The following is a 13,738-nucleotide window of genomic DNA, read 5'->3' as shown; positions in this document are numbered from 1 at the left end:
ATAAGTCAAAATCTAAAATCACAAGCTCCCAGAGTCCACAATGACGTATTCAAAATGCTTGTTTTGTCCGAACAGTTCTCAACCCAATTAAATTGCGTATAGTATCATATAAGACAAAGAAAAGCAAGAAATCTTAAAACTGGAGAGACTGCAACCAGCAAACGTTAGGAATTTTGGCTTGTAAAAATGATATTAAATTAATTATTAAACACTTGAAATGATCAAAATTGTTGCATACTAATTTTCTGTTAATTGACAAATTGATTAATTAACACATTTTTTCAACTGAAAGTGCAAACATATGCTTCGACATACAGTGACACTGCAGATACTCATTCTCACACCACTCTCTACCTCTTCATTGCAGTGAGAGTGTATGTCCTGCTGCACATTTTGGCATGCTTACAGAATTAAGGGCATAAGTGGGAACAATCTGTCAGCATTAAAACATGATCTGCAGTGCATTTTAATATATCAGCATCTTTAATAGCTTGGCAGCTCACAATAGGAGCACTGATAAAGCCTGTTGAATATTTGTAGCTAAGCCAACTAAAAAATAAAAAGAATTCTCTGTAGCTCCGATGCCAGTGAAAAGAGAAAGGACACTTGAAAAGTTGGGTAACAGAGATACACAAACAACAAAGTGTGCCTAACTTCACCTTTAGCATAATGAGCACTGACATCCAATAGGCCAAAATATTCAATTCAGGTGTATTCTGACTTATTATATGCAGCTAATGGCATTCAAAGTTGCCAGTTTTACCTCATTAATCCTCTAAAATATTCTGGACAGTTCCTGATGACCTGTCACATGGCTGATAAGTATCATGTTATAAATGTACAGCTGAACCACGTCTGCTTCTCAGAGTTTAAGTAAAAGGCCTCGGATATAGCTTTGTCTCCATTCTGTTTGCTGAGTGGTACACAACAGCTGTGTCTGCACTGAGTGACTAATATGTTTCCACCTCGTCAGCTGGCCAGGCTCTCTGCTGAGGAACTTAGCAAGTCTGGCCTGTCGACTCAAATCAGTGTCACTTTTAAACATGAAGCAGGGTTCAACTCTTGTTAGCTACCAGCTGTCAAGGCCTACAGTGGGACTGTCAGGCCACAGCCATCTATCATGTTACAAAATGCAGGTATTTGACTTTTGAGCCATAAAGCTGGTTTCATACTGTGGCCTATACAAGGTCAAATATACAAACAATGTGGGGTGCAAGTCAATGGCAGTGGAAAACAGCTTTCTGGCTTAACCATTTAACACACATTAAAAGGAATAGTTTGACATTTTGGAAAATAAGCTAATTTGTTTTCTTGCAGAGAAATTGATGATTGATAACACTTGATAACACTCTTTAATCGGTCCATTAAATATGAAGCTGGCGGTTAGCTTAGCATAAAGACTGGAAACAAGTGGAAACAGCTAGCCTGGCTCTGCCCGAAGGTGAAAAAATCTGCCTGCCAGCACCTCTAAAGCTCACTAATAAACACATTATATGTCAGAGCCAGGCTAGCTGTTTCCTCCTGCTTCCAGTCTTTATACAAAGTTAAACTTATTGTCTTCTGGCTGTAGCTTCATGTTTAGCATGCAGACGTAAGTGTAGTATCAATCTTCTCATCTGACTCTTGGTGAGAAAGTGAATAAGCATATTTGCCAAAATGTCAAACAATTCCTTTAATATACTTAACAAAAACAATCCATTATTTACACATCCAGCAGTTATGGAGCAACATTATCATTCATTTGGAGTCGTGTTTCTGGCCATCTGGCAAATATGAGTCCAGTATTCACTCTCTATTAGCTCAGTTTTTGGTCTCTACCAATTCCTGAGGGACATATCTGGCTCTTTAACCGCTAAATGCTCCACTATGTTAACCAGCTAGTAACTTTAGCCTTAGACTCAAATGAAATAGTCAGTCAAACATCTAGATTTTCACTTTTTAATTACATCTTGCGTCCAGGAACACAAATTGAGGTAATCAGTAAAAGTTTGGACAATTTCCCATTTTTTTCCCCCTCAAATCTGCTGCTGCGGACAAAGTAGGTGACACGTCCCACTGGAGCTGGCACTTTCCCAGGAAACAATAAATGTCCAGGCTGCTGTTTACCACATTCTGAAAAAAAGTTAATTTACAGCAAAAGTGAATGGTCTTTAGCCAGATGAATTAGTAAAGGAAAGTGAGGAGAGAAAGATGGAAAAATAGAAGATGAGAGGTGAGCAGATAGGAGGAGACAGAAGGAGAGGAGGTGAGGACACAGCTGTTGTTATGTAAGGACCTCCTGAAAATTGTGACCTTTTAATCCAGCTACACAATGCTGCGATGAAACAATTAGTTGAGCATTGTGAACAAGTGAAGACCTACCAGACATGATTATAGACAGTTTGGCTTTTTTTTGTCTTGTGAATGTGTGCATAGACTGACAGTAAATCAATGTCATGACTTAAATTAAGCAATTTTGGTCACATTCGTTTCTACGTTTCCATACCTTCTTTCATGTTAATTTTCTGCTTGTGTCTATCTGAAATGCCATGCTCTCCCTGGCCTGGATCCATGGTGATTAAAGTTTCAGTCTCTAATTATACAGAACTGAGTCCTGAGAGAGCTGATTAAGTGGAGAATAGGTTTAGAGAGGGAGAGGAGGAAACACACCACAGAGACAGAGAGAGACATTAGCCAGGGTTTAAAGAGGAGGAATGGAGAAATGCTCATTCTGCAAAGTGAAGTGGTATGATGGTGAGATGAAAGCGCCCAAAGTGTGAAACCACAAACCAGGTGCTGAACTTATCTTATCTCAATTGCTGTATGAACTTATGAACCCTGTGAAAAATCCACTGATATTGAGAATACAGTATTTGCTCTGGGGCAAATAATGAGTTCAGGCAATTCAAAGAAAGGTGAGGAAGGATGGAGTGAGGAAACAAATAGAAAGTGTTATGCTTTTCCTTCCTTTGCCTTCTTTGATTGATAAAATAAATTAAAACTTTATTTTACTTTTCTATTTATCTCTAACAAGCTCATTTTATTTTTCAACCCCAGATTTTTTTTTATTTTTTTTTTGGTCTTAGCACAAGTTTAATCACTTATCTACCCCTGTCCTACAGCTACGTGTTAGCTTTTGGTATTAGGTACTTGATATCATGTCTGTGACTTTACACACTGTGACTTTACAAACCAGACCATCAAACTGTCATTTTTAATGTATCTGAAGAACTTCACAAACAAATCCTAAACAGATCTTTGTTAATTATTGCCTCATTGCTGCAGAAAAATGTCTGTTAACAATGTGGAAATGTAAAGAAACACTGTCTTTTAAGATGTGTCCCTCAGACATGATCAATAACAAATTGGTTGAATGAATCAAATTTTGGGGGAAAGACCAGGCTGCCAAATATCATTCTATTTGGCAGACTGGACTACTGCTGAAGCATCACCATATACACTCTTGTAACAATAGCTAAAGCATTTTAGCTGGCAAATTAACACCAACAAAGTTAGCTAGCTACGGAGGCCCAAAACTAATTGACTAACTTTTGTCAGTTTTGTGGCTGCGAAGCATATAGATGACCTACACACTACAAAGTCTAACACACACCTGCAAAGCCAGGCAACTTACTACCTTTACTAACACATCAGTGTCAAAACACTCACACACATCTCATTTATAATTCATAGTTTATGCCAGGATTCTGGTGAAGCAAAATGGGATTTTGCAACTTCATTCAAAGTATGAATTTTTTATATTTTCTTTGCTTAAGTGCCAAGTGTTTTGAAATATTCAAGCTTTTAATGCACTTGCATTGTTATGGTTTTCGTGTTACCAACATCGGAACAAACAATTAAAAGCTCATGACACAAGTTCCCGTAAGCCTCAGCATGTCAGGTTAGAAAACTTTCAGCAGGGCATAAAAATATTCCAGAGAGGAGCTTAGTTTACTTTAGTCCACTGTTACGGATTCTGAAACTTTCTGAATTATGTTTGAGAAATTTAGGAAGACAGATCTGAGGAATAACACATGAGTTATAATGAAAAGTGTATGACTAATATGTGGATTGAACAGGCATGCAAAGGACATGGTCTTTAAGTTCTAAGATGCACTTCAAAGATCTGGATTAAAACCTTAAAACTAGGCCTCCGATGCTGACTGTGAGTATATTGCAGCAGTACAGCAATGTTCAAGCTTAAAGCAAACTGAGTGGGAGCATTTATTTCAAATCTTTCTCAGTCTGGACGTGTGCATTTGAGCCGTCAGACTAATCAGTCTTCCCAGACAGCGTAACAAATTTCAGCCATCGTTCCTCTCTGCAATCTATTATGAAAGTGTCAGACAGAATAGTGATGGCTGTTGCGATGTGCACAAAATGAGGAAGGGAAAGCTGGCTCTCATTAGAATTTTTGAACCTAGTTTAATACATTTTGCAGCTTTAAAACCACGACAAACATATTACAAGATCAAACCAGAGGAGACAAGAGGCCATTCACTTTTCATTAGCAATATCTGAGCAAGCCAAGATAATAGAATATTGTGTGACAGTTTCAGAGCAGATTATTTTTTTGGCATGAATAATCAGCTATGCCCAAGCCCAACTATAATCACTATATAAAATCTGAAAGTCATCAAGAGCTGAGAATGACGGCTTTCAAATCAGTTGCTTTAAGTATCTTTGTGTATTTACCTTAACACATAATTATTAGATAAGTTGTGATGTCTGTAGAATGAGAAAATTAATTCTATGTTTTGTTTTGTTTCTATTAAGAATGGCAATGTTGGTTGGTCCACCACTTTGGTCCAGACTGAAAAATCTCAACAACTATTGGATGGATTACCATGAAATCTTGTCATTCATGGTCCCCAGATAATGAACCTCACTGACTTTGGTGATTCCCTGACTTTTCCTCTAGCATCACCATGAGGTTGACATTTATGGTTTTGAATTAAATATCTCAACAGCTATTGGATGGATTGCCATGAAATTTGGTGCACACATTCATGTTCCCCTCAGGATGAATTGTAATAACTTGGGCTAACTTCACATACTTTAAAAAAATAAAATTTGATTATGTTCATAATATATTCTGTCAACATGTATTGGCCCCTTAGTTGTGATATGAACACTGGGCACATGTGTTTCAATTTAAAGGAATAGTTTGATATTTTGGGAAATATATATTTGCTTGCTTGTCGAGAGTTAGATGAGAAGATCGATACCACTCTAAAATCTGTACACTGACTATGAAGCTACAGCTAGCTTAGCTTAGCATAAAGACTGAAAAGAGGGGGAAACAGCCTTCTGTCCAAAGATAAAACAAAATTTGCCTAACAGCACCTCTAAAGCCCACTAATTAACACGTTATATCTCTCCTTTTTAATCCCTATAAAAACCAACAGGGAGTTATGTAGGGTCTTAGAGGTTTTTATCTTTGGACCAAGCCAGGCCAGCTGTTTCTCCCTGTTTCCAGTCTTTATGCTAAACTAAGCCGAGACTGATTTTGGTCTTCTCATCTAACTCTTGGACATACAATGAATAAGCGTATTTCCCAAAATATTAAACTATTCCTTCAAGTGTAAAGAGTGATGTTTTGTTAGGAGGCAGACTTCATAAATTCACAACACCCACTTTCGAAGAAACACATTTACTCTAGATATGAACTTAGAAGCTATTATTACCCACTTCCAGTGTATTCAACAGGTATGATTATGAGTATGATTAGTAATCTTGGGATCACGAGATCCAAATTTTTGGTCTATGTATATGTGAAGCACAAGATACAGATGAAGATCTAACCCTGTCCATTTACCATGAGGTATAAGGAGGCCTGAGTCTCAGAGCAAACAGTAGAGGACATCCCAGATAACATTAAGGACTCTACTGAACTCCAGTGTTATGGTGTTGATATTCTCTTTCTTAGAGGGACTGCAGTTTAAGAAACAGGGCTCCCAGTCATTACGTGGAAGTAGTTGTACTGCATGTACTGTAAACCTGCTGGCTCTAAAAGGCACCTGTCAACAACCTCTCAATGAAAGACCTCTGAGTCCTTCAGTTAATGTTATTTGGTTTATGCTTTAAAGTCTGACTTTTACATTTTAAAGGAAAAGTTGGAAAAGGACAATTTTTTCCCTCCCACTGTTCATGGATATTTTTAGAGAGAATTAATGAGCAGGATTTAGGTTTTGCAAACCAAATCATGGAAAAAGAAATGATGGGCAACCCCCCACTCCCCTTCGTTGAGCCTGAAAAGCAGTGGAATGTGGGGTGCATTGTGGGTCATTGATGCTCCCTGTAGTACCATTGAATCCATACAGGAGTACACAATAGGCCCTATAGATCGCAACCTAGCAACCCCTTCATTACAATTCTCAGGATTTCCAAGGAATTTCTCTGCTTTTCACAAATTCGGTATACAAAGAGATGACTGTTGGGAGCAGAACTGAGCTGAGAAACACAACAGCTGCCCAGCAGCCTGTTATTTAATGGGAAGTGACTTTTTGGAAATCAAAGTAGCGAGAAACAATTTGAAATACAATTAGCACATTTATTTTAACTCCAACTGTGAGTGCTAATTTTTTTGAGAAGGAAATCACGTGTTTTGGCAATCAAGCAGCTGCTTCTTACAATGTCCCATTAGTTTAACAAAGAACTGGAGCATTAATCACTGCTGCTGAACTAGTCTCTCTCCCTGTGAGTGGTATTTTCAGACAGGCCTCTCAGGCTCGCAGCCAAACAGGGAGGACGGAGTGACTCCCATGACGCCGGAGAGGCCCAAACCTCCGGAGTGAACTGGCACGTCTCATCATTAGTCAGCAGGAGTGTGATAAGGGAGCAATTACCTCGACAGTCGCCACGGACGATGACCTTGGCCTAGATCAGAAACGGACGAGAGTTTGTGTTTGTGCATGCTGGCAGTGTTATGTATGGAAAAAAAAAATTAAGATACAAGAGTTAGATAGGCAGGAAAAATTTTAAATGTGTGTGTCTGCGTGCATTTAGATGCTTGCTGGTGCCTGTCTGTGCCTACGTGAGTGGTTTCCGCCTGAGTGCAGATATTATGGATTTGACTCCTGGGCTCCAGTCTGTTGGCAGCCTCCACTGAGCAGCAGCAGTCTGGTCCTAAGGGAGAGAGGGTGCTAACAGGAAACAGCCCACTTAAAGGGCTGCTTAACGGGGGCTTCTGCATGACAGCGGGGTTACACGCAAGACTGGAATTTACTGCCAAGGTGTAGCAACAACTGAGGCTTTTATTGTGGAATAAACATTTTTTTTCAAGTAGAGTTTGGAGCAGTTTTGATTGAAGGGCGTTTGTTTCTGTTGTGCTTTAACTGTAATTTTTTTCTTTTTTTCCGCATGTTTATATAATTTTAATGATAAAATCCTGGAAGACAGATAAGCAACAACAGCTGGCACTAACACTGCACCCGCTCCATCTGGGAGCTACAGCTGTGACTTCTATAGATAAATGACTTTCATTACTTACACTTCAAGTGTGTTTATAGTGGCTGACAGACAGAATTGATCAATTCTGGCCCGTGTTAATACATCTGGACTGAGGCAGGGAAGGAATCAAAGCCCCCTGAACTCTGGGCAGCTATTACAACAGACCATGTGGTACACTTGATTGATCATCATTATGTCCTTTCATCTCAAATTAAAGTGGCAAGGTCAGGAAGAAAAGCTGCCACGGATGAAAACAGTAAACGTGATGTGGGATGACTCAACCCGTACCTTTGGAGAGGAATCAACTACACTTGAAGCAGACTTGTCAGAGGAAACAGCTAAGCCCCAATGCGGGCCCAGGCAGGCACTCCTCAAGTGTCGGCGCCCTTGCAGTGAGAATGAGCCCACGCCTGAATGAATCGCTGACAGGCACAGTGAAAGGACAGCCAGTCCCAGAGCGCTGACGGCGGCTACTCAGGGTTAGTCACATGGGAAATGGAGGAAATACAAAGTAACAACCTGAGCATGCCAAACACTCACTCTCAATGACATACGGGCAGAAGGTGCACACAGATATAAGTATGTACATCGACATGTGCACTCTGGAAGACAATAAATAGATTTGCTGTCTTAGAATGTTTATATAGTCATAAGGTAATTATTTACTTTATAATTTAAAGTATAATTTACTTTCATAATTTACAAAAAACCCAATCCAAAGTGATGCACTGAGTTATTCTGAGTTATAATCTCATCTGTGTTTCAGATAAAATAACTGAGTTGGGCATCAACGCGTTTTTAAAAAAAGGGGGAATCAAGCAGACATGTCCTAACGTCAGGAAAGACGGAGGAAAAGCATAACTACACCTGCAGTCTCTCCAGACAGTCTGACACTGAAAACATCATCTTAATCCTCTTCCAGCTTATTACATTGAGAGACAGTGGCAGCGTCTCCTTTAAATGCAAATCTGAGTCAAAAGTAACTCCACTGAAATTAAAGAAAATGAGCCACAATATATTAGATCATTGTTGGTGTGGTTGTGGCGAGAGGGACTCACTTATACATCTTCTGTGGTACTGCAGTAGAATAAGAAGATTTTGGGTTTGCATCAAAGAAATGTTATGTTCCATATTAAGTGTAACTATCCCACTTTGTGGGATACAACGACTGATAGCTTTATCTTTTCTTATATTAACAAACACTAACAAATATAATAAAATTGGGGTTTTTTGGTCGTTTAAAAGACTATATATATTTGAAAAGGATGGAACATGCAGTTTCTGCCCTGCCAGAATCAGACATCTGGACCCTAATAAGGGCATATGTTCCAAAGGCAAAGTCCCCCTCCACTTAAAAATGTGTTTTGCTTATTGTAACTTCACTTGGAAGTTTGACCTTCACTGATGCAGAATGATGTATGAGCAGGCTGTGTTCACATTCATCTGCTGAAGGAGGAAAGTTTCTATGTGCTCACCTTAACACATTTAACACGTGTAAAGCAGAGTATTTTATGTGTCTAAAACGTGTCTGGAGGGGATCTTCAATAAAATTTGGTTTTACTCAAATAAAAAATGTACAAGTATTGATTTAGGGTTTGTAGACCTGTGGAATGAATTTGGAATCTTAATAGAGTTAGTGCTAGTATCTCATGTGTGCTGTGATTATGAGGTAATTGTCTTTGACAAATAATTTAGTTTCTCTTGCTTTGTCTGTAACCTCTGCATGTGTCTTGTAGACTTGTAATTTGTGTGTGTTAGTTCAGTTCACTTACGTAATCAGTGCTCGTCTGTTTACACAAATGACTAGAATTATTTCTTTAAACTCAACAAGAATAATTTACACTGTAACATCAGGCCAGTGATCTTGGTCCGCAACAGTGACGCATGCCACTGCTTTCTAGAGTATGTAAATAGTTGCATATCATTTATAAAGTACTTCACTGGCTCAACAAGCGAGGCTGTGTGGGTATCATTCAGGATTCATCCAGCCAAGTTGGTTGGCAGTTAGACATGATTGCAGGTTACGGGATAAGGTTAGGCACTGGGGCAACAGAGCATCCTGCAGCAAGAGGTTAACATAGGGACTATGGTGATACACAGATGCTGAGTGTGGCTGTGTCCAATGCAGTAGTCTGGCAAAGCAGCAGTCAGAGTAATAGGATTACTGGGGTGAACACTGTCAGACCACAGGCCCTAAAATCCCAGCAACCAGTGCAGGGGGGCATCCATCACGATCTACATCCATATACTGTAACAGTTACAACGTTTATGCTGCTATATAGTCAACATGACGATTTATAGTTAGGGCAGCAGCAGATTCTGCACTTTGAGGGTTTGTTAAAGGGCTTGTTTGATATATCATTTCCAGTTAATAAAGACAATGATAAAATTACTTGATCGCTGAAATGATTAGCCGATTAACTGATTAGTCAATTTTGATAATCTATTGATATTTGCTGTTTTCTCCTGATTTATATCACTGTAAACAGAATATCTGAAGGCATTGCAATGGACATATTTTTCATTTTCATTTCACAGACTAAACGATTATTCAATTAATGAAGAAAATAATAGTTAGTTGCAGCCCTACACTACATCTAAAAATGTTTATATTTTCCAAATGTCTTAAATTATGAGGATTAACCATTTAATTCTACCAGTGCAAAGAAGTGAGATTAATGATAACCTAGAATCCATTAGGAGTGGCTTTTGTGTATAATTAACCTGGACATATTGGCACACATATCTGTTGCCAAATTGTAGCTCTATATGTCTGCCGTCACAAAGAGAAAACACAAATGTGAATGGACAGGACACTGGGGGGCCTACAGCTGGTGTGAAGGAGGTACATGATGAAAGGAAACCAGGGAGAACAAAAGAAAGTAGGTGACGAACCGTTTAATAAAACAATGTCAGGTTTGAGGCCAAATGCAACTGTTAACCCTGTTTTAGGGGGGTAAACGTGGCGGTGTGAATCAGGGGCGCCATCTGTGCCTTACATGCAAACATGTTTCAAAAAGCCCCTTGGAAGAGGCTTTAAGAGTGTGTGAGAGCTTTCATAAAGCTCAATCATGAGTAGCTTAAATCCTTGTCTGAGAGGACTGAGACAGATCCTCATGCAGGCCACTAAACCAACTTGTCTGACAACAGAAGGTTGGGCAAAGTGTGCCACCACATGGCACTGATTGATGACAGTCACCTCCACTCTAATTATTGCTGTCTGCACTTTTCCCCCCTCCCTTACTGCTTCCTTCCACTTGTCAAAGTAAATATGACTTTCACACCTGAGAGAAGTGCTTAAATCATGGTACAATTCACAAAATATCTGACAAAAATAAAACAAAACAGCAAAGTTAATGTTTTCATTTGGTGGCCCCTATTTCCGAGGTTCACCATCGGTAATGCACTGCAGCAGATTAGAGGTAATCAAATGGATCAAAAGCACTGAATGCCTTTTGTGCAGAAACAAAGGACTTACCAGAGATGAGCAGTGTTCAGTACACAGTGTGATAACCAACATGATCTTTCAGATATCACCCAAAAACAAGACTAAAAGTCTGCAGCCACGCTAGCAGCTCTGTGAGGCTGTACTTGCTAACGTCAGCATGCTAACATGCTCACAATGACAATGTTAACATGCTGATGTTTAGCAGGTAATGCTACCATGGACACCATCTTAGGTTAGCGTCTTAGCATGCTAACATTTGCTAATTAGCAACACAAAGTACAGCAGAGGCTGATGAGAACATCATTAGTTTTCCAGGTATTTGGTTATAACTTAAATTTTGGCTGTAATAAGAGCGCATGAAATGTTAATGGATCGCCAAAGTTATTACCAATCATCCTGAGGGTAACATGAATGTCTGTACCAAATTTCATGGCAATCAATAGTTGTCAACATTTTTCACTTAAAATGTGATTCTGATTCTGATACATATAAACCTTCATATATATCATATAAAAGAGAAACCTTCAGGGATGTTTGGCTGGTGTAATACTGTCAGAGATCTCTTTGTCTGATATCCACTGTAACTATGACCAAAGGCTGTTAGAGAAGGTCAGTTCAGTAATACTTTCAGCTGGGACAATGGAGCCCGGATAATGTTGGGAAGTCACGACACACTCCTGTAGTTGTTTCATGTATCTAATGTAGGTGATGGCAAGGGGAGACAGAGACAACAAGACAGAAAGATCTGAGGAGCGCAGGCTTTATCATAATACCCAAACACACACAGAAAGTTAGAAACCAGACCAGTCAAAGGCAAAGATTACACTGAAATCCAGTTGGGATCAAATTATTCAAAGGAAGCACAAGAAAAAAATGAAAAAAGTACAGAGTTTGGGAAATTGAGATTCTGCTCCAAAAATATGCTAATGCCTCCAGTGCATATGATAACACGGCTTATGGGCTGTCTCCTCCCTCATTATCCATTCAGTTTTTCTGCCCTGATGGGTTGATGCAAGTGGAGATAACAATGAATGCAGCAAAACAGTTTCTCAAACTTTCTCTGCAGAGCGGTGTGTTATATAAACAATACTAAAGCAAATGACACAGCATAATTTATTTTCTGTTTGATCAATAACTGAATATACAGCTTCAATTTATTTGATCACTTAAAAACCTATGCTGCCTAAGTGGCAGACATTAACAAATGGATGGAGATTGACAGCCAGGGACATGGTCCTCTGTCGGACTGAGATGTTGTTAATCTGAGTGCCAGTCACATTAGCCTTGTCACTTGGACAGCAGAGAATACGTTATCTTGTTAGTGGCTGTGTGGATGGCAGTGCTGAAGCAGTTTAGAGTCCTTAGGATGAGCAGCAGCAGTTTGCTCACATCATTTGTCCAATTAGAGTATAACAGGGAGCAACCATTGTGTTATCAGGACTAAAGCAAAAAACACAATCCCATTGACAAGTCTTTGATTCCTAAAAACATCTATGAACCACACATCAGTCAAATTCAACAGATAAAGTGGTAAATTGTAGATGTAGAGTACACTGTGGAAATGTACCCAATGTATGAGAGGGTCCATATATTTACTATATACAGTGAATTGTGTACTGGTTAATGGCGGTGTTTAAACCAGGAAGACAGTAGCAATTTAACGTCCACTTGATCTCAGAGCTTTTAAAGCCCAACTGCTTCTTGCATGCTTAAATCAACACACACAACACAAATTGAGACAAGAGAAGGGGAGTGCAGAGTAAATGTAGCTACAATGAAAGAGAGATGAAGGTAGTGAAACAAAAAGAAAATCAGAGTGTACGGAGGAGGTTGAACGATAAGAGCAGGAGAATGAGACCTTGAGGCTTTCTATGTCGCACGCTGGAACAAGATGAGAGAAGTGAGATGAATGCGCACACGCACATACACGACCGCACACACATGACTCCAAATAACATTTAGAAGTAGGGCAGCCTATCTGCCAGCTCAAAAGCCTGCAGCACTTTCCTCAATCATTATCCAACAAACGATACCATAGCACAATAGGCCTAGTTTATCTGCCTACTCATGCTAAGAAAGAAGGCTTCCAGGCAGAGAAGCACAACTTGCAAACTTGAGACATGTTTATTTTAAGTGTTATGGAGAATGGGTTTCTGGTAAAAAAAAAAAAATCTGAATATAAAGGCTACATATATATGCCTGTGCAACTGTCATAACATACATTCATGACAAATCGAACAGGGTTAGTTTCTCCATCTGCACCAAACTTTGAGCCCATCCCAAACCTGAAGAGGAGTTGAGAAAGACATGTTTTGGCGGCAGAGCTGGTTGCCAGGGAGACCTGAGGAGCGGCCTGACATTTGTGGTTAATTCAGATCTGCAGAATAATAGCGAGAGGGAGTGAGAGCTCAACAGTACCATTCATCAAAAGACGAACTGAGGCAAACCATGCAATTTAAATTCTAATCTAATTCAAATCGAATCATTCTGTTGGGACAATCAGGATGACCAAACCAAATTTGTAAATTTACAGACCAGAAAATTACTTTGACCAAATATAGACACAGTGACCAGCAAAAGGAAAAGAGAAAGAGAAAGAAGACACAAACAGTTATGGATCTTATGGAAGCATGTGAAGCACTGACCTCACTTCCACTTTCACTACAAAAGATGCTCGAAAGCAAAAATACACTTTAACAAGACTAAGAGTCTACAGCCACGCTGGCAGCTCTTTGAGACTGTACTTAGGAAGAGCTTTGAGCTAAATGCTAACATCAGTATGCTAACATGCTCAAAATGACAATGCAAACATGCTGAAGTTTAGCATTTACATTTACTAATCAGCACTAAACACAAAGT

General features: G+C 39.3%; 1 protein-coding gene across 2 annotated transcripts in view; it reads right to left on the bottom strand.

Moving 5' to 3' along the window:
• si:dkey-34e4.1 (carboxyl-terminal PDZ ligand of neuronal nitric oxide synthase protein) overlaps window positions 1-13,738 on the bottom strand; it is a 56,901-nt gene that overhangs the window by 33,204 nt on the left and 9,959 nt on the right. The window lies entirely within an intron of this gene.

The sequence above is a fragment of the Siniperca chuatsi genome, linkage group LG18, assembly GCF_020085105.1.
Source record: "Siniperca chuatsi isolate FFG_IHB_CAS linkage group LG18, ASM2008510v1, whole genome shotgun sequence".
Taxonomy (NCBI): domain Eukaryota; kingdom Metazoa; phylum Chordata; class Actinopteri; order Centrarchiformes; family Sinipercidae; genus Siniperca; species Siniperca chuatsi.
The sequence above is the reverse complement of the archived record's forward strand: the minus strand, read 5'-3'. Positions and strand labels throughout refer to the sequence as shown.